The sequence below is a fragment of the Taudactylus pleione genome, unplaced genomic scaffold, assembly GCF_031769625.1.
Source record: "Taudactylus pleione unplaced genomic scaffold, aTauple2 ptg000038l, whole genome shotgun sequence".
Lineage (NCBI taxonomy): Eukaryota > Metazoa > Chordata > Amphibia > Anura > Myobatrachidae > Taudactylus > Taudactylus pleione.
The window spans coordinates 2,204,792-2,225,337 of record NW_028284440.1 but is presented as its reverse complement, the minus strand read 5'-3'; the positions used below and the strand labels follow the sequence as shown (position 1 = coordinate 2,225,337).

Below are 20,546 nucleotides of genomic sequence, written 5' to 3'. Positions count from 1 at the left end.
ACAAATGGCTGCTGGTGAAGCACTCAGACCTATGCTACTTTTAGCTTGCGTTAACAAGGCCATGGAGAAGTGGCCAAAAACATTCTGGAGTGTTGCAGCTTATTAACATAGGTCAGAGCAGCTGCTGTTGGCAGAGAATATCAAATCAGAATGTTGATCTTCTGCGTAAGCAATAGCTTCCATGTGAGCACTTTGGCGTCTTGTGATGCTGATGTGGAGTCCAATAAGTTTTTGGAATCTCTTCAATTTGATGGAACAGTTTTGTTTGGACCCAAGCTCACAAAATTATTTGTCAGGTGTTGCCACAGTTCTCGCCATCTTTCATTCAAAAAGCTCTTTCTCCAGGGGGCAGCTCTTTTCTTCTTGTGGTGGGCCACAGAGAGGAAACCACGCCTTGACTGCCAAGTACCATGACAAACGAGTGCCTGATTGGCTTCCACCCCACCCAGCTCATGCTAGTGTGGGAGCAACTCTTCTTTTAGAGGAGGGACCTGTAGATGACCAGCATTATAGACAGGAGTTATGGTCTAGACTTGGGTGTCCTTCAGCCAAAATATTTGTTTTCCAAATCAAAAGGTAAAATGGCTGGTTCTCAGGAAGGCCATTCTTCAGGCGTGATAAGCCCTCTATCAGAAGAGCAAGGGACTCTGGAGCATTGGGCAAGTTGCCAGAACAATTTCTGTCCACAATTACCAGATTTTACCATTTCTTTTTTCATATCGAAAAGATTAGCATTGGACGGAATAGTTTTGCATTGAGCGTACCCTCCACCAGGGGCATCTTTGGAATCTCACTAAGGTAGCAGTGTTCCCCCGTTAGAATGTGAGAGAAAACAAGATTTCACGCTAGTCTTAAATTAATTTCTCTAAATCTATCTCGGGAACACTGCACTCTCAGCATATGCTCCTTGTTCCATTCTTTTACTTGTTTACATTGTGTGATCATTCAATGTTCAGTGTTCTATTGGTTACCCTCTGCTTTAAGGCTTTGCAAAGTATTAACTTGAGACTGGATACCGGCGGTCAGAATCCCGATGCCAGCATCCCGACAAGGTTAGAATACCAACACTTTGTTGGTCAGTATCCTAACCCTCCCCCTACCATAACCATACCTCTCCAGTGCCTTACCCTAACCTCTCCCCTAGTGCCTAAACCTAACCTCCCCCTCCTTAGTTGCCCAACCCTAACCCCACTACTTACCTTCAGGATTCTGGTGGTTTGGATTCCGTACCCAGCATTCCGACCTCCGGAGTCATCTCCATCTATATATTAACCGCATCCCCTTGAGGGCTTCAGACATGAATGATCAGGTGCCCAGCTCCTGCTCCCTCTCCACAACTCCAAGATGCAGTTTTCACCAGATAAACTAAGTATTGAATTTACACAGGTATGAACAATACTTACACACTGACAGACCTCTAATCGTCTCCTTAATTTTTAAGCTATAGTTATCCATCTGTAGCTTTCCATGAGTATGACATTTCCCTGAGCCCAGAAGCCATTACTGCTTCAGAGATGTTGCTATAGCAAGAAAGCAAAAGGACACTTGCAGTTCTGTTTGACAATGTACACTTTAAAGCAGAAGTAAATTAGGGGCATGAATTTATTAATAGAAGCGTTTTTTCTTTTAACGTAACCTTCATAGTTAGAGTGTAATAGAATAAACAGCTTTATTCTGCATCTTGTTATAAAATAATATATATAGATGTTTATATACACACACTAAATATCTAACACTCCAACATTTGTAGAAAGACTGTAATGTGTTTATTAGGCTTAAGCAAAGTTTTTGCCATAGCTCTGCCATTTATCTAGCTTGATAAAAGGCAGAGCTAGGCTCCAAACATTATGGATATCTTTTGCTGTGCTTTAAGCCTAATAAACCCATTGGTGTTTTTCTACAAATGTTGAGTATCGTGCTTCTTTATACCATATAGCAGTGGTTCCCAAACTGTGCCGTGGCACTTTGTGGTGCCTTGGGACACTTGCAGGGGGGCCTCTGGTTGGTTGGTCCAGCACCAAAATCAAACTATTTTTGGTCAATGTAATTAAATATGTTAACAAACAGAAGTGCAAACCAGTCTACCACCACATAACTGAACCTAAGGATGACAGGTAAGCACAATATACTTCACTTTACTTTTTTAATAAATTTTTTTTTCTTCTGAATTTCTCATTAACAAACTTAAACTCAGGGGTGCCGTGAAAGCAATGCTGATACTCTGGGGCACTGTGATTCAAAAAAAGTTTGGGAACGACTGCCATATAGTATTGACTTCCCTGGCACTTTAAATTGATGTGAGATGATTTAAATAAGCTAAAGGGTAGGAATGTTAGGGCATTTCTTAAACTTTAATAGGTTTTTGGTTTTGCACAAGCTCAGGAGAGCAAACAGGGTCTTGTCCTTGTATTGAGACCCAATTTGCTCCTCCGTGTTTCACTTTGTGAAGACGTGTGCTTCCAGATCCACTCAATGTAATAAAACTACTTGGAACCTGTAATAAAGAGTGTCCAAAAACACAATGTAGTTTAAAGTAAAATAATGTAAAAAAAATTACAGCATCACTTTCCTAAATAATCAGCCAACTGTAGGGTTAGACCGCCTGGATAGATTTCTACTCTTTTATTGTGAAAACCCATCTCAGGCTGGTTAGAATAATGTTGCTGTTTCAGGGGTAATGAGACAACAGTGTGTCTACCCTCCCTTACCGAGGCTCCAGTCTGATGCTGGAATTGGTCAAATTGATTTCACCTGTTTTGAGCCTCCACTTTGCACGTCAATGCCAAAATACCCACCCAGACAGGCTCCAAATAATTGTAATGTAAAAAGCTTCACTGACGGAAAAATGGCACCTCCCTTATGTAGATAAGCCAGTAATAAGGCTTAACCAAGCAGTATTTTGGGGAAAAAAACATGATTAATTATTTAAAGTTATATGACCATTTAGTTTTTGCACAGTGTGACACAAGAAATATCCACCTCTCACTTCGCAGCACAGATGTTTACGTTGTAGAGCGATATACTGTGGTACAGAACCAAGATGTAGTGTGTGAATGACCTCAAAGTATACTATGTGTTAATGGTTAGTATGACTAGCAGTGAAGAAAACTGAAGGCTATATACTACTGGGTTACTAAATGTATTCACTATTTGGTTCAGTACTAGGGAGGTTGAGGGTTGTATGAAGGTTGTATGCTTATTCAGTGCTGCTCCTCTTTACTCTGTAAATATAAATGGACAACAGTTGCTCACTAGCAGGGACTGTTTTATTTTCTGTTAAACATCAGACAATATTGACCGAGGATTCTGCTGTCTTTTTTTTTTTTTTGCATTTCCTTGTATAAATTTGTTCCTGAACAATGTTAATAGATGAATTAGTCACTAATTATTTTTTTTTTGTTCATTTTGTATTAAGATTAGGCTTACGGGTACTGGCAAATATTTTTGAATCAAAGACTGCTAAGCTGTGTATAATTGCTCCGTTATTTACTATAACTATGCTTACAGAATATGTAGATAATATTAATGGGAATTGCTGAATAAAACTGCACTCAATCGGTGACATGTCAGAGGTGTGTGGCCATGATCCGAATATCCCCTTTCATACGTGACTTTAGCTGTCGGCAGCCACCTTTTTGCTGCATTCAGATGCTATTTTCTCATTGCTTCCTGCTAGAAGATTGGGGAAGCATGTGTTTCTTAGTGATGTTATTTACATACATAGGAACGTAAAATGGGATCAGTTTTAATTTCAAACTAGTTTAATAATTTCAGGGGGTGAATTGTGTATGTTATCAGTAATGTTTTATCGACCAATATGACTATAACATTTATCAAAAAAATGAGGTTAGTGATTTGGACAGAATGAATCTGTGAAACTCATTGAGAAAAAAGTAGGCAAAAGGTCAATATTTGTCCCACTCCCCAAACTCAAAAAATGCTTTCAAGCTTTTACACTATAATAAAACATAAGGCGTCACATTGGGACCCCAGCAGGGCTCTGAAGTGATGACAAAAAAATACTATCTGATCAGGTAAAAAAAAAAAGTGTTTCTTTTTGCTGCTTATTGGCGAGAGCCTCTTTAATACATTTATTTTATTTGGCTATTTGTATTTTCATAGTTGACATTCCAGCCAATTGCTGTTTTCAGAGTAAGTTTATAACCTTTATCTTGTGGTAAACCTCCATGGTAAGCACAGACTTTATTTCATGGAAAATGTGATTTCATGAACAGAGTAGGCAAAGAAATTGAAGCCTAAGGGGTCAGTTCAATTAGCCACAATGGAGGCGAGTTGCCTTAGAAATGGCATGGAAACACCGGCAACATCACCGCAGCTCATGGCCTGAATTCTCCAGTTTTGCAGATGTTTGTACGGAGCCATATGGGGTTGGGGGTCACAATTCACCAAGTCTCAAGTTATCATGGCTAATTGAATTGACCCCTAAATGTAAACGGCTTAGGTTAAAAAGATTATTTTGAAGCAAGAATGTTAAATTTAATTTAGTTGACACGTGTTTAATGAAATGTAGATAAACAGAAATAGTTTGCACAGCGCTATAGTGGTGAATAATCTCACAAAACCATTATAATCAATAAAATTTCTATTTATTAAAAATGCATGTAGCAGAGACACAAATTTGTCAATTGTCAACCATCAGAAAAATGTTTAGCATCCTTGTCGAAAAAGGATAATTGGGTACTCAACAGCAGCTTATTAATATAACATACTCATAACCACAGTATTAGATGACCCTCTTGTAAATAAATATCAATATCATGGATATCAAGGATACCGTTCTATTACATAGTGATCACTATTTAAATATATAGAAAAAATGTGTATACACAAAGAAATAAAAATTCAAGTCAGTATGATTAGAGCCACTTGTAGAAAGTCTGTTATTGTTTAGTATATATACACACATAACAGGGACCATCGCCCATGCAAAAGCTGCTGTTATAGCTCCGGTGAGATCACTCACCGCTCCTTCTGAGACGTAAGCCCCTGTAGCTGTGGAAGATGATATAGTACAGAAGCAGTTTATAGCCAAAGTGTAACAATGGAGCTGGCTTGTGACCCGCCTTATAGCTTCGATAGTCACTCACAGCTGATCTCTAAGCACTGTGATATGTTGTAGGGGCCAACGGAGCTGGCTTGCTACCGGCCAAATAGAGCTCTGGTTCTGTCACACCCCCTTGCCTTTCACGAGCTGGGTCTGTATTAAGCGGGATTACAGGAATTTTTATTTTTTTTGTTAATCCACATTTTTTTTAAATATATTTAAATAGTGATCACTGTGGAATAGAACGGTATCCTTGATATCCATGACATTGATATTTATTTACAAAGTGGGTTATCTAATACTGGGGTTATGAGTATGTTATATTAATAAGCTGTTAAGTATCTATTATCCTTTTTTGACAAGAATGCTAAACCTTTTTCTGATGGTTGTGTAAATTGACAAATTTGTCTTTATTCTCTGCTATATGCATTTTTAATATAAATTTTATTGATTATAATGGTTTTGTGAGATTATTCACCACTATAACGCTGTGCAAACTATTTCTCTCTCTTTTTTTTTTTTTTAAACTACTGGGCTGGATACCTATTCACAGCTACTCTAAGGCGGGGTACACACGTAAAGATTTTCTGTCCAACCATCCAACTAGTTGATTGTTTGGAATGAAAATCTGGTAAGGTATGAAAGCAAATGACAATCAGCAATTTGCTCCCAAACGCCAGAAAATGGTCAAAAGATGATGTTTGAACAAATTGTTTAGATCAAACATTTAACAAACTTGTCTGAACTACCATTTTTATCTGTTTTCTGGCATTTAGGAGCAAATTGCTGATTATCAGTTACTCCCATACGTTACCAGATTTTCATTCCAACCAATCAACTAGTTGGATGGTTGGGCAGAAATCTTTACGTGTGTACCCCGTCTTAGAGGTGATTAGGGAAACCTCTACCTCCCAGCGCCTAGTGTATACATTTATTTTGTTTAATGAATTGTGCTGTAAGAGAACTCAATCACTGTCTTATACTATAAAAAGGGTTGGAGTCGAGGTGATAGTTACTTTGTAATGAAGGGCGTAAACTAGCATCCAAATAAGTTTATATAAACATTGGTTATCAATTTAACCAATTTCATGTTTTGGATGCATTATCAGAGTGAAAATATGTGGTTCTTGTCATGTAAATAATATTGGATACTTTTTCACTGTTGAGTACTCAATGGTAGTTCCCGATTTACAGCGATATCGTGCAAGCTTCAGATCTATCCCAGTATGTTGCGCTGATTGCAGTATGATGGTGTTTTGCTTGGTTAAGACATAACTTTCATACTCTACTAAAGGGTTATTCTTTTAAATAGCCAGTATTCTTTTAAATAAATCTACAACATGGTATTCCATGCTTCATTAAAAGCTGTATTGTGCTTTAAGCTTGGATATGTCCATACTGTGCCCTTATTCTCTTTGCCCTTTCTTGTCGAACTTTTATTAAAGTGGAGTACAGCTACTTGAGTTTGTAGATCACTTGGCAAAACTACCATTCTTTTATAGTTTAGGTATCTCTTCCTGGAAGCCATACAGCATTGAAGGGTATACTTGTATCTGATCAAGTACTGTAATTGTGATGTCTCTGCATGTTCACCTTCTAGAGATGCGCTGGGGCTTGACCTCCGTGTTTTAGGCGAATTAAGTATCTTTAATGTGTGGTCCCAGACAAAGCTCCCAGTGTAATACAATACTGATGAGGAACAAATATACAGATGTGTCCACATAGATCTAGCCTCCTTGCATGTTAAACAGACCTTCTAGTGGCGCCTTGCTTGCGGTGTATCTGCATGCAAAACGCAAAGTTAGTGTCCCAGCCGCTGACACTAACATATCATTTTGCATGCAGATACACCTGCAGTTGCACGCAGAACAGACATGCCGCATATTATTTTAATCAGCAGAAGTTACTTGTGCCTTCGATTCTCACAGTTGTGCGAATAAGATGCATTTGAAGGTAATAAGTAGCACGAAAAGATGGTCAGCGCAACCAATTCACACTGAGCTCGCATGTTGTGTGGCGCGACTTGTAGCGCACGGAGGATAGATGTTTGTGGACACATCTGTATGGGAAACCGTGTTAATGAATGTATACTCCCTCTTAATAACTTCTTTCCCTTTAAGTCCCACCAAAGTGGCACCAAGCTTTGTAAAGATTGGGGTATAAGCTTGAATATGGTCTAGCACTTTGGTGTTAGATTGTTTGCACTGCTTTCCCTGATGTGCGTGTACAGTTATTGTAGGTTCGGAAGGTAATTGATACTAAAAAAAAAACACTGCGGCTATAACTTTCAATCTACAGTGTAAGTTTTCTCTATCCAAGTAACATGAATGATGAGTTATTGGTAGCACAGCCACAGACAATCTTGCTCACAAATCATGCACTAAAACATCTTTTTTTCGTGCTGCATTAAAATATGTACAGGTTGAGTCTCCCATATCCAAATATTCCGAATTACAGAATATTTTTAGCTTGACTGAGATAGTGAAACCTTTTGATTTTTGATGGTTCAATGTACACAAACTTTGTTTAAGCCACAAAATTATTAAAAAATAAAGTATAACATTACCTATAGGCTGTGTGTATAAGGTGTATCTGAAACATAAATAAATTTCATGTATGTACACAAACTTAGTTTGAGCCGCAAAAGTGTTGAAAATATTGTATAAAATTACCTTCAGGCTGTGTGTATAAGGTGTATATGAACCATAAATGCATTCTGTGTTTAGATTTGGGTCCTATTCCTAAGACATTTCAATATGGTATGCAAATATTCCAAAATACGGAATATTCCGATATCCAAAATACCCTTTGGATATGGGAGACTCAACCTGTATATGCGTTCTCTACGCTAAACACTCTTGCTGTGCTAAATTGCAGTATATAATCATATCTGTTATAGATTTATGCTGACTAGACTGTAATGTAAAATGTATCTCTCCTGATAACTTACATTTAGATAGAAATATAGACAGACCAATAGTTTTCTTTTCTCTCTGGTGTTAATCACCAATTTGTGCACTGATGCAACTTAAATGGAATTGGTCTGATTGAGCTTCTATTATCTGCATATATATCAGCCCATTATAGTAGATGATTTCTACTCGCAACTCCTGAAATGTAGCTTTGCCACACCAACTGATGTTGCAAGTAACAAACTATAGACTTCTGTTAGCCTTGCCTTGATGCACAGAAAGCTGAGACCTTGCCTCGCTAACAAGGGCATCAGCCGGCTGAGGTGGAAACTATGTTGTACTTGGTTCACTAACGTTATTTGTAGTGTTTTTCACCAATGTGTGTAGTTATTTTCTGTAATACGCAAAAACACTGTTTGTCATGTATTAAACATAAGTGATGTGATAGCAATGGATGTAAGTTTGGAATCTGTCATGTTAAATTGGTTTTGTGGGAAGACAAATTGTGCAAAGCTGTCCTAGTACTACCACCTATAATGTGAGAGACTGTACTGTTTGCATACGTTTACGAAGAATGTCTTCTGGTAGGAAAGCTGTGCAAATGAGCTGAATATTTTTAGCGTGCCCCCTCTATGTACATATAAACTGCAGACTGAACTAGAGTAATGTTTGAAGAACTTACACTTCTAATCTTGTGTTAATTTTAATTTGAAAAAGACCATCTGTGTGTTTTACAATGTGTCATTTTTGTTGATTTTAATGCTAGGAATATTGCAATTTCAGTTTTTCATATTCATTATTCTATAAATTGTCATATATTTACTAGCTAGAAACCAAAGCCTAGTTGTAGTTCTTGATTGCCCTGAGCAATAATGCTTCAGTGCATTTTCTTGAGTAAACCATCAAGTTTTAACACTTTGTAGTACTAACAATTGTTTTACTAATAAGCTACCATTTGAAATGTGAGAAGTATTAACATGACCCAAACAATCATGATAGTTTATGGACGTAAACTGTTTAAACGCTACAGGGAAAACTAATGTTGATACAGTATTTCTGTAATGTGGACTGAATTAAGTCTGTAAATATGTTGAATACATAAATATACAGGAGAACATCATAGTTCAGACCTGTTTGCATTTACCAGGTTTTATTTTTGTTCTGTGTATTGCTTACTTCAGTAATTGCCAGCACCTAGTAACATCACTCTGCAGCTGTTGCACTTTTACAATTTGTCCTGTCACTTGTGTAAAATTCCGTATCTCCATTTGCCTTTTTTTTCTGTGATGTCAAACCCTCGAATACTAATACCACTTTTATGTAATACAACTTTGTATTTCTCTTGTCCTGCCATCTAAAATACTTTAATAATGTGAAATGTTTGTATTTTCTTTTATTCAATAAAGACTGTTCTGTTCAAGTAAAGTATTAATTTAATTGAAGCCTCCTAACAAGTAATTTTTAGAAATACAGGACTTAGTGTTCATTATTTAGTGTAGTATTGTTTGTATGCTCTGGATTTAGAATATGTTGTCCCAAGAAGTCTGTCCTATTGCCCTCTTATAAACATACAGCTCCTAATACACACCTTTAATTATTTCAGTCCACTAGCTTCGCTGTCACAGAGCTTACCCATGAGAACCTGTCATATTTACATATATATGTTAGCATTACTCTTAATAGATTTCTGAAAAGTATCCCTAAAGTACTGAATCACTTTGATAAAAGCTCCAATTCCCAATACTAATGTAAATATTTTTTCTACTTATCAATGTTTTAGACTTGCACAGAATATTACATCTGTGCTCCTCCAATTACTGTAACGTAATACAGTATGAAATTTGTGGAGAAAGATTAGCTAGGTAACGGGTGCATATTTTCTCAGAGCTTCCATTTGGCAAAGCCTTTTCATACTCAATCAACTTATCATAATAGGAAAACTACTTAAAACATCCCTTTTTGATTTACTAATTGAATCTTGCTACTTAAACTTTTTAAATTAAAATAAAGACATAAAATTGTGTTCTACTAGTTGTCAGTATTGACAACAGTTCCTTAACCACAAACAGGATGGACCGCTGTACAAGATGTTAAATTCTCCATTTTATTGACCTCACTCACTGCCAGTGATGGCTTGTTTGTTATTTATTTATTATATCACTGCCAAGAAGATGGGTTACCAAAACTAATGCAATGTGGTGGTTAATTATCAGCCAGGAGGTAGGACCAAGTTACTATGATCTGACACACGTAACAATCTTCTTTTTTTTTTAAATTTTCTACTTGTCTTGCTCCTGTGTTCGGAACGGTTATTAGAATTTGTTTGTACATAGTGAAGCCTTTCATTTTTCCTCCCTCACACCTGTCTGGAATGGGTAGGGTACGGGATGCTGGAGCTCGGGATCCCGGGGGTCAGAATCCCTACGTCGGCATCCCGACCAGATTTCCATCCCGACGGCTGTAAGTATACTAACCTGACCCTCCCTCCCCAGTGCCTAAACCTAACCTCCCCGCACCCTAAACCCAACTCTCCCCTTAGTGCCTAACCCCTTATCCCAGTTACTTACCTTTGGGATGCCAGCGCTGGCATTGTGAGCTCTGGAATCCCCACTATCAGGACCCTGAACGTATCCCTGATAGAATGGCTTCCTATACTCTCTAGCAGCATAACTTCCAAATACTGAAAATAATCCTGTGCCTATCGTCATGCTTCCTGATTTGACCTCTGCATAATCAACATACTACTTTCATATTAACAAGAAGGTTGCTCTTCTTTTTTTCTGTCACACTTCTCAACATCATAGCCTGTGAATAGTTTAAGCACTCTGTTAATATACTTATCTGCCCTGCTGTTGGATTTAGATCCCCTCCTTTACCTGCATGTGTTCTCTTTCCTTCATGCATGAGGTTGATGAACTGGCCACTAAGCAACCTGTCGTATGCTAGCACCAGAAGCACGCACCTTTTCCAGTCCATGATTGTACGAGGCAAGCTGTAGCGAGCAAATCTGCCAATTGACTAGTCCGCCCTACTTACATTTTACTTTATTTATCATTACTTCATCCTGTTCAACCATTGCCCCCCCTCTCCTCCCCCCCCAAGAGAAAAAAATTCTCACCCATGTTGACTGCAGAACAACCTCTTGTTACAGAAACATTGGGCCAAAATGTGTTTATCACTCACTTTAAATTACTCTTGGGGATCAATGCAGTCTCCCACCTGGTATTGTGTTCCTACTAGCATAGAATCTCTGCACTTGCTTTGATGATAAACACTGAGTGGGAAATATAATGTGTGAGTTGCAGGCATCTGCGCAATTCTGGCGAGTCTTTATTTTCTTTTTAAAGGTTGGTTTTGCCTTTTAAGTGATTGCTGCTTTAAAAAAAGAGTTTAGACTCAATGGGATTGCACCAATGCCTGCAAAGCTATTAATTTCTCCCTCAATCTGTCCTATACGAGGGATGTCTGCAGGTAAGAAAGAGAATCAAATTCATGGGGCTAGAATTGTCATGCTTCTTTGGAGGGGGTCAAATATACAGTGACATTATGGGTGTTCAAAAATGGGGTTTATTGGTAAGTGGAAAATGCTCTAATTTCAAATTTTTTATTTTACTTTTTATGTAAGTCTTAGCATAATAGCAAAGTATTGCTAAACTTTTAACTGATCATTGTACTTTAATATTATGTAACTTACCTGTACTGTTTTTATTATTTTGTGTATTGCTTAATTTTTAATCTGCAAATTCCAAATAAGCTGAATTTATACACTTATGGTCCCACAAACTAATAACCTGTGAACATTGTTAATGGTAAAGATGTTCTCTTTGTGCACATTGTAATTTTTTGTAACTTAATTTCAGCATAAATTTTACTGTACTGCTTTCCTCTGTAGCTTCCATTGTTTTTAAAAAAAAATAAACAATATAGTCAGGTAGTATAATGATGCTTTTTCAAAATAAATGTATGTTGGCAATGCTATAAATTATGAACTATTACTTTTATTTGTATAGAGAATTCAGCCATTTTTTTATTCTGCTTTTAAGGTATTTAACCTGTCTTTGGCACTAGTCTTTTGTGAACCCTATTCAAGTTTGATATCTACGTCCGTAGTACAAGACCATTTTTAAAGACTTAAAGCCCTGCTCTGCTCAAACTGACTGTGCCGAGACAGGAAATTAGATATTTTTTTTTTTAAGATTATAGATCAGTGTTCTCCCCTGAAATTTTTTCCACCCGGGTGGCATCAAGAAGTAGCTGGGTGGGGGCCTTCGCAATAATAAAATGTTTTATACCATGACCTTATAATGATTTGAAATAACAATTTATATATTAATTCTCCTCTTCTTATTAGAGGCCCAGTCTGATTATGAAAAAACTGCAAATTCTGTAGGAACTGGCCCTTTTTATACAGCTCCTCGATACTGTCCCCACTTGCAGGCTTCCAAAGTGCTGGGTGGTAGGCTCTTTCTTGCCGGGTGGTGCACCCGCAAAAAAACTATTTTTTTTTCCAACTCATTGAAAGAATTATTTAAATTCACAAGCAGTAATATACTTATAATTGGCCGACACACAAATGCTTTTAGTTACTAACAGACCATGAATTTTAGATATGACACCAGAGGGCTATCTACTATTGGGGATACGTACTCTGGAATAAATGTGTCTTATTGACATTCATAATTTAGACAAGCAGTATGTGGATTCAGGAACGCTGTCGCCAGGATGTTGACAAGTGTGAAATGCTCCTTTAAAGCATTTACTTGCTGCCGGCAGTGCAACTGTAAACCTTCCTTAATCATCATGTTTTATATTGTACTGCCAGCATGTGTAAAACGCTTATATGCTGATGCTGGCATTCCATGGTTGGCCTAAATTTTTTCAACATTTTGAATACAAGACCACTACATAATCTGTACTCTTTCTGCACTTCACAAAGTGCAGAAAAGCACTTCACAAATTGAAGCAAAGTCTTTCCCCTGTTTTAGTAGTTAATGAATCCATAGTACTCACCTACAAAAGGCTTCTTGATTGTTTAAATATTCTGCTGCAAAGTCAGACTTATAGTATAAGTTGCAGAAGTTGCTCTTGCCTTAGTGTAATCCTCAATCTCAATATATGTATTACAGCAGTGACCATGTGTTTTTTTTTTGTGGAGTCTATATCAATCCGTTGCAGCTAGTTCTAAATCCAGCAATATACAGGTGGTTTATCAGTAGTGAAAAATGCAGATCTCATGTCATTTTATTATGGCAGTGACCCTTGTGGGCAATATGGGCTACATTTACTAAAGCATAATAAAACTACCAACTTGAAACATGCAGATGTGTCCTCTGTCGTTGTTGCTGCAGTCGCTTTAAACAGCCTTTCTAGTCACGCCTAGTCCCGTGCAAGTTTACTCATGCCAAGTGACTTTTCGTGCGTCTTATTCGCATCAAATGCGTCTTATTCGTAATGTGAATAAGATGACACAAGCCGTCTTTGCTGATTAAAATGCTATTTGACATGTGTATGTTCTGTGTGCGACTGCAGCTGTATCTGTATACGAAATGCTACTTTACTGTCAGCGGCTGTATTCCACACCACGTTCTGTTGGGATGATTTTATAGACTATGCCTCACGAAGAACATACACATGCCGTATATAATTTTTATCAGCAATTTCTGCTTGTGCGTATTTGCAGCTAAATAGACGCGCTCCCGAGAGGCACGGGAACCGACGGCTCTCATGCGCCCTATGTAACACGACTCATAGCATAGGGAGGATAGACGAGGAAGGACATGGCTGTATCTAAGTTATCTCCCTTCTAAAATTGTATGTTTTCTGTTTATACATGTTTTATTGTCATCAATTTTGTGATTAAAGTGCATATTCAACACAGCATTTGACACTAATATATTTTAACATTTGAAAATCTATGCAAATAAGAACACTGATTCTGAATTATAAAAAGACAGATGGCATTCTTGCTACATGTCAAGCTTTGGGATCAATACAGTAATGGCAATAGTTTTTGGGGGGGTCTTGTCGTCTCAAAATCATTTTCATGCATTAAAGAAAGCAATGTAGATTTTTAATCCAATTATATGTTTTTCAATTTAATTATTTCCATTGGGTAAGATGTGTTTACATTATACTATATTTTATGCTTTAGTAAATGTGGTGCTACGTGTTCATTTTTTCACTTTTTTTTTTTTGGGTGGATCTTGAACAAATCTGTACACATGACATGCAAGCTTCATAAAATTATTTACTGTTATTGATGTAAAAAGCTTTAATGGCAAATTGTAATATGCTAGCTAAATTAATATTTTAGAGCCACAACTTTTGGTTTCATATTGTCAAAAAACTTGTACGTTTTATAAAATGGGTGGATCTGTCTTAAGAACTTAGGTTCTTTTGTTTTTTATGATTTATGATCAAAGGATAGAATTTAAGGAACTAAATTTTTCGCATCTATTAACAATTTAAGTAGTTTTATGCAGTGATAGGGACTTTTATAAAATACAGTACTATTTCATATTTGCATTTAGCATAGTTCAGTTGCAGTCAAAGCAAGTATGATGGATGATAATTGGTGGTATAAAATGTTACAGTATAGTAATATTCCATAATTGAATCCTTCATTATTTTAAATGATTTATTTACAAAAGTTTGACTTAGAATTTTTAATAAAAGTTTTTATATGTATACTATACATTGTTTTATAAAACTGATTTTATTCCAAATTCCAACTTTTCTAATAAATCTATCACTTAAAATAATGAAGGTTTAAATGATCGAATATTACTTTGTCATCTCTTATCAAATTCAACCTTTACATTTTTGATTAACCACAATATTGGTTAAAACGTAATTATTATTTTTTTGTAATGTAGTGTATTTTATACACTAGATGTTAGCTGTTCAGTGGGAAATCAGCTCTTGGTTTCTTTCTACAAGACCAACTAGATAGTTGTTTTCGGATGCATAATTCCTGTAATGTGAGATGTGAAGGGGGGATTGTATGTGTACTATCTTATGTTTAAAAATGCCATGCTACTTTGTACGTTTGTCAGAATTTTCAACTGCTTATACTCCATTAATGTTGCAAATGTGCACTCATGCCTGTTGCTGTGTAGTTTTACTGTATTTAATACATTTATATATATATATTTACCTGAATATAAGACTTCATCTTTAGCATGTTACCCATATTATATTTATATATTCTGAAAACAAGACATATTAATTTTATTTGCATATAGAAATGTGGTGGTCTGTGTAAAAGATAATCTTATATGCATGTAAATACAAATTAATTATATTTGAAAGTCTTTATGCATGTAATGTATTGTAATAGTATCTGTCACCCACATTCATAAAAATGTTGTAATATTTGGTTATAACATGTATTGTAATGTCCTACTATGCAAAGAGTTTTTGTATGTATTATGTACTGTACCAAAAATCTACATCACAAAATTTTAACACATTACAGCTGACAGAAGAGGAACATCTTGAAAGATCACAAATACTCATCACAGAAGATGCTTGGCCATCAGTTTGCTTCATGTGATTCAGCTTCTCACAGCTTATGGATAAAAATGAACAGATCTAGATGTGAATAAAGCAAATCTGCAAACCTGGTAACCAGTAGATCTACTTTTATTTTTGATGCTAAATGTTTTATTTGAATGAAACCTGTGTGACGTAAACATTAATAGGTCTTGCAACTTTGGTTATACATTACATTGACAATTTATAATGTGCAAGTAATTGGGAAGCCCAGTTATTTCTTGTTTTTATAGTTGTTTGTTCCTGTTTAAATATTCATGTTCTGATGTCTGTAAATGACACCGCCTCGATTACAATAGATGTGTAGTGTTGTAATAAACTGTTTAATGGGGCTGATGTGTAAAGCTGTTCAATTTATTTGCTGTTTACACCTCAGGGAAAGGCTTGTTTTTAGCAATATATTTTTTTTTATAAAGAGTAAGATTTTATACCACATGATTTGCAATCTTTAAGTGTACATTCATTTACTTTTCTGTGTTTATTTATTTGCTAATTGAACAAACTATTGTTTGACATTTATTGTTTGACCAATGGCTTGTATATTAAAGTCTAATATACTTGGTTTCAAATTGTAACAAACACAAAAATATCAGTAATTTATTTGGTCACTACATGCTTTAATTGTATCCTAAAGGTTCACCATACCATTTTACATTTGTAAATGTGTACTTAAACTTTAGGTATATAAAAAAAAATAATGGTCTGTCACCATCGGTGTTGCAAATTTGCATTTGATCAAAATTACAGTTTTAACTTTAGTTATCGTGAGATTAATCAATTTTTTTTTATTTTTTTTGCCCCCACCTCCCTTGCTTTGGATTTCGACTGGTGGCATAACTGATTTTATTTTCCGTTAATACTAGTTTTCTTTCTGTGAAAGATTAATATAAATCTTGAATACTTCCTTTTAAATGGAATAAGTTTTCAAGACCGTTGGTGGCTTGGTTACTTTTATACTGCTTAGATACTCTTACTGTTAAACGGGTTCTTCTAGCAGTCAAAATATTAATCTTCTCTGTCTCAATAGATTGTGTGCTAGATATATGTACAATGTTTCTAATTAAGGCAAATGGATATCTCACTGTATAACAAGCCAAGCAGCTTGCATTGCTTATGTGTTTGTGTATAGTTTCAATGCTCTAATAATTTTCTATATAATATTGTTAATTCAAAATGTACATGAGCAAATCCCCCTCTCCCCTCATGTCCTCTGTTTATCATTTAAGAAATCGTAATTAAAAGTTTTTAGATAAAATGAAACATTAACTAGGTAAGTATTATCTAAATAGCTGTGTCCCTATATTGGGCACAATTTTTAATTACCCTAACAATCCCGATTTTATATTTTTTTTAAATGTGGGAAAACTTTTTTTTTTAAATAAATATATATATATATATATATATATATATATATACTTGCCTATTGAGCATTTGCGTGATACACTACTTGCTGTCATGCCATAATTTTTATACATTAATCCCACTTGCATGTTTCCTTAAAACACAATTTCAGACTGCAGCTTTGCATTGAATATGTCCCTTTTCTGCTTTTTTTTTTTTTTTTAAATTCCCATATGTAAAGTGTGGAGGAATAACATATTTGGTTGTGATTGAAAATTTCAAGTTATTTGTAATATCTATTTTTGCTTACATTTTATTGCTGGTGTAAATATCACATTTGTATGCGTTACACTTTAATCTTTATTTTCCTACTTAGAAATGTTAATGTGGTATAGTTCTTTAGCTAATGCCAATACTATATAAACTGAAGTATGTAACTTGTAATTGTTGAGTATTTTAAGTGCTTAGCTGGTTAATTAGTATAGTCATTTTGTAGGCAAACCTAAGGTGTATGAATTGAAGCTTTTTAAATCTTTCTCATAAATGACCAACGGTAAACTGTTATGTTTGCGAATAATAAACTTCTTACCATATCTGTTGATCTGACAAGCCAAGGACTTCTCAACTGTAAGTAAATGAGATTTTTCATTTTGACATAAGTACACAATTTTCAGTTATCAAGAACTATAGGCCAAATGAACATTAGAAAACGCACACACTAAAGGTGCTCAGTGCAACCAATATTCCTCAAATACAATATTGTTGCTGTGGATACTAAATGGGGACTGCAGCTATCTGGTGAGAGGTGCTATGCATTAACAAAACAAATAAACTTAAACGAAAATAGGAGCGCTGACCACATATAATAACAGTTTAATAATACATATTAGTATAAACAACGATTAGACACCACATCTAAAAGGACATATGCATATGATAAAAAAAATCTTAAGAAAATAAAACCAAAAAGTATTGATTGAATATCGGAACCAGCTGTAGACAATGTAGGAGCAGATACCTATTGCCCACAAAGCATAAGAACAACCTGCTTGTTAGTATTTCTGAATGAGCATAATATAATTCCAATTCTAGGGTTATTGAGCAGTATTCATCAACAGCTTATAAGAGATTTCAACAGTCATCCTTTGAAAGCGTCTTGGTTAGTAAAATGTTAGTAGAAATGTCCCAACATCTATGTAAAGCTGATTTTGGATCAGAAAACTGTCGCTGTTAGTCATTAAAATATGGTATTCTTGCTGTGTATAAGTAATTGATAATCAAAATAGAGATTTCCTGTTCCCTAATCAGAAATGCCAAGATTTTCTACGGTAAAACTAAATTGTTTATCTTGTAGTGTTCTTAATATATATGCTCAAAATTAGAACAGTTTGTGGGATAGATACAGGAGCTCTAAAGCCTTTTCACGTTTTCTGAGCATCTTTAATTCTGATGGTGGTTTGCCATAGTAGGCCCTGGCATCCAAATATAATTATAACCTATACACCATATAAAAGAAGAAACAAAGTGAACTATACCTGTGCTGTCATTAATTATTTGTGAATTGATAGGTTGCAGTGTCCTGGAAATCATAAAATTGCTGTCTGCTGTGTTTTACGCAAATTTAAATTTAAAAGCATTCTAGGTTCTCTTAAACATGCTCAGAATTAAGATGATTACTATTTTTTCCAAATCAAAGTATAATGAACCACTGTTAAACAGCCTACAATGGTCACCTCCTCCTAATTATTGACATAAGTAAAACATCCTTACAGAAGTTGAAACAAAGCCAATTGTAGTCTACTGGTTTTCTACTTTATGTAAAATAAATGTTGATTTAATATTTGCACATAGAAGCTTGTTTTATCTGATAAAACAATCTGCAAACCAAGATCCGCTTCACAGTCCAGCTTGATCAAATTGTAACCGATACAGATTTATAGGGACAGATAGATGAAGCTCATAAATACAAGTAGCATTTTCTTATTTAGCATTATTACAATTTTATATAAAAAAAAATATTTGCGGTGACTTTCAGTTAAATTAATATCTTGTTTTATGACTTAAAGATATATGTTTGCAGTGTATAGAAAGCGGTGTAGTAAATTTGCAAAATACATTATAGTAAATAACTATACTGACCTATTTCTCTCGTACAATACTTTATCATTAAGGGAAATCATTTTAATCACAGGAACAACATTCAACACTAACCTTGTCTAGCATGGTAATTCTCATTATTATATGGTTTGCTAGTACCTTCCTTGTACCTGTCACTGGGAAAAATGGGTGATAAGAAATTGGTGCATGTGTTTAGAAACTAGGGCTATATCTTAACAGATCACCTTGGAGCATTTTGAAGTTGTATGAAGTAAGAAGATAAAACAAATTTCAGTAGGAGAGGGTGGACCAAATAGGAGCTTATAGCATTGTTGTACACATGACTTTTGTATATCTTGCATAGTGCCCATAAATGTACTCCATGTGAAAGTTGTAGAAGTGTTCATTAATGGTGCATACACAAGTAGAAATCAGACGGAGATTACGATATCGCTGCCTGATCGTCCTGCACCATCCTGGTGTGCTGGATAATCGATATCAATCATCCAGCACACCACCAACGACTATAGCGGGTCCCTATAGTAACCTGCTCAATATTGAGTAAGTTGGCCTGCATGCACGGCTGATGCCGCACATCGGTAGTCATTGGTAGGGACCAAAAAATTTACGATATCGTTATCGTTTAAAAGCTCATTTTTATCGCTACATGTGTACGCACCATAAGGATTACAACACACAAATCTGTTGTGTGGTACCTTCAACTTTTAACACTGGACTGTGTTCCTCTTTAGAAGGAAAATGTAGCCCATTTCCTTTGAAATATGGAGTTTGTGCCGTTTGGAAGAAAAATTATTTATAATTTCATAAAATATAAACTTTTTTTTCTCAGTTCAAATTTGAATTAATACGGTCTCGATTTAACTCGCCATCATTTAATGTAATCTTGAATTTTAAACCATATCTGTATAGACTGGTTCACGTTCAAGAATACTTTATTTTTTTGTTAATGTTTGTATAAAATGACAGGAAGTTAAGTAGTTCATGAATTTTTGTTGCAGGTTCTCTTTATGCTATACTGTACTTTGGGAGGAAACTGTGTTTCTTTGAACTTTTTTTTTGTAAATAACTGTCCAAGTAATGTTAATGTGTCCCGAATGTTTGATTTTTATACTTTTTTTTTTTTTTTTAAAATAAAGAATTTTACAAAATGTAATACTATGGTTTATTATGTAAATACCTACTTTTAACTTCCTATTTTACTCTTATTGATAAAATTTGTGAATACATAAAATGTAATTTACTTAAAAGCTGTGTGTGTGTACATTTGCCAGTGAAAATAAGAAAATTTAAAGATGACCCATTTTTAAATGGCTAATTCTAGTGGAAACAATAGCAAATTTTAAAGGCTTGCCCTTTTTGTCAGACTAATTGCAATTATTTCACTATAGATCATATTTTTTCACTAATCAGTCCTACAGTTTAAACAGTATGCTCCTACAATTGAAACCATTCTATGTTTGTTTAAAAACATAGCTTTTATAAGTTTTGTCCCTTTCATAATGAATTATTTAAGGGTATGTCCACACCAAAATGAAAAACTGAATTTTTCCTATCTC

The 20,546-nt window shown here is 35.2% G+C and overlaps 1 protein-coding gene across 4 annotated transcripts in view; it reads left to right on the top strand.

Annotated features, from left to right (window-relative positions):
- The window catches only part of CPSF6 (cleavage and polyadenylation specific factor 6), a 65,774-nt gene extending 45,690 nt beyond the window's left edge, over positions 1-20,084 (top strand). For all 4 annotated transcript variants that reach the window (XM_088452488.1, XM_088452487.1, XM_088452486.1 and 1 more), the window contains exon 10: positions 15,455-20,084. The gene's annotated coding sequence lies outside the window, so the exon portion shown is untranslated. The remainder of the gene's footprint in view (positions 1-15,454) is intronic.
- The last annotated feature ends 462 nt before the right edge of the window (positions 20,085-20,546 follow it).